This window comes from Oryctolagus cuniculus, chromosome 3 (assembly GCF_051225735.1).
Source record: "Oryctolagus cuniculus isolate XC-2025 breed Fujian yellow rabbit chromosome 3, ASM5122573v1, whole genome shotgun sequence".
Lineage (NCBI taxonomy): Eukaryota > Metazoa > Chordata > Mammalia > Lagomorpha > Leporidae > Oryctolagus > Oryctolagus cuniculus.
Window position 1 is genome coordinate 145897618 of NC_142869.1, and position 2204 is coordinate 145899821.

Sequence of the window (2204 nt, forward strand, 5' to 3'; positions counted from 1 at the left end):
AGATTTCAAATGTTTATTGCAACTCCATTTCTACACATCGGTCATCAGCTCTGAAATTACAAAAACTGCTTTATCAAGACTGCAGGTAAAGGAGAGCAATACTCTAAGTATATGGAAATTAAATAATAGCAAACTCCATTAATTTTAGTGCAGCACAAAATAAAAAGAGGGGCACTAGTCTAGAATATGGTGCTTTTCTAAAATGACTGGTAACTTGACCACATCCTATTGATAACCCTATTTTATGTTATGTTTATGTTTCCACAGAATGCTGATTTCAAAATCACTCTGCTGGTTACCATAAAAATTATACTGGCTTATGAATGATATAGAAAACATGTGTTTATGGGATGAAGCAGATGATGAATAGTTTTCAGTCTACTAGTTTTTATTCCCTTGGATTTATATTTCTATAATTTGAAGAATTCAGTTCAACTTGGTCTTTGGAAATATTAAATCAAAATCAGATTGAGGACCACTTCTGTTTTAAAAGATTGATTGATTTGAAAGGAAGAGGGGGAGAGAGAGAGAGAGAAAGAAAGAGAGAGAGAGAGAGAAATACCTCCCATCTGTTGGCTCACTCCTCACATGTCCACAACAGGTGGGGCTGAGTCAGGCTAAACCCAGGGTCCAGAAACTCCATCTGAGTCTCTCACATCAGGCACTCAGGTACTTGAGCCATCCTGGGCTGCTTCCCAGGCCCACTAGGGGAGCTGCTTTGGAGGTGGGGTTGTTGGCACTTATGAACTGGCATTTTGATTCAGGATGCAGTTGTCTCAAGTGGTGGCTTTACATGCTATGCCACAGCACCCACCCTGATCACCACTTATTATTCTGTTTTTATATTTCAGGTGGGAACTATGATGGCATCTTTGTGTGCTGATGTAAAAGACTCAGTGTAGAGGAAAGCTGGGAAGAGAAGAGAAACCTACAAGGCAGATATCTTGAGGTGGTTGGAAGAGGACTGAGATTGATTGAAGAGGTCAACTTCAGACTGAATTGAAGAATTATGAAAGTAAGAGGACGGTGGTAGGGAGTAGCAATTCCCTTCAGATTGTTTCTGAGACTGGTTCATGTGCTGAGGTCAAGAGAGGGGAGGATTAGCAGATGTTTAGGGAAATGAGAATCTCAGAAATTAATTCCCAGACAGTGGGGGAATGAACTAACAAAAAAAAAATGTAGTTGTATTACTTGTATCTGTAAGAGGTAAACTAAAGTTACATAACCATGACTTCAAAGTCAACCTGATAGCATGCAGCAAAATTGTCCAAGGCATTGAGGAGGCATCAAAGGATATAATTAGAGAATTGGGCTCTGGACTCTAAGCCAGTCTGGAGTATTTAAGAAGAAAAAGAGGCTGAGAAACAGTGAACGTGTCTAGGTCCTGGGATGTCAAGGTGAATTTTTAGCAAACTCTATTAAGTGGGTACCTGAGGAAGGGAGAACTCAAGGGATGATGAAGCAGCAGGACTGGAAGAATAGTTGCAGGATTGATGATGTAAGGGAAATAGTTGTTGATAGAAAAGATGTACATATCGGTTAGAGTTTTTCATGAGAATTGGGATGGGGTCTGAGGGTCCAGGCTTCAGTCACATTCCAATGGCCTGGGAAGGCAGATGGTGCTGGAACCATTAGCATCCACACAGAGCCACTCAAATTATTCTCATATACATAAGCATCAGTACATAGATTGAGTCATAATCCAACTTTTATTCATTGCCTCAAAGTCTCTTGCTAGAACTTCCTCTTTAAATAAGATTTATAATTTTTACATATTTCTAATCAAACAGGCAAAGGTTGTAAACATTTTCAAACAGTTATAAAAACAAAAGGAGGGTCACTATTAATTTTCTGAGAATTGTATGACTACATTAGATTACACAAATGTCAGTCAACAAATGAGCCTTGTAATAGCCTGAGAGCCTTATGTTACTCTGAAGCTGTCTCCATGTTTTCATCTAGTTTGGTTATAAGGAGTAGAACTTCGCCTGATGAAAGTCTAGCAAAGTGATTTCATTTTATGGATTGCAAAGAGTCTAATGAGCCCATTGAATGATTTAAAGTAAAGCTCACCCTAATAGAACCTGAAATACTGTGTAGGCAGTTTTATTTCCATTTGGCTCTCCTCCTTCAGCTTCATGTTCTCTCTGAGCTTCAGCCGTCCCTTCATATACCCAGCCTCCAGCCAAGGGATGGTGAAGCAG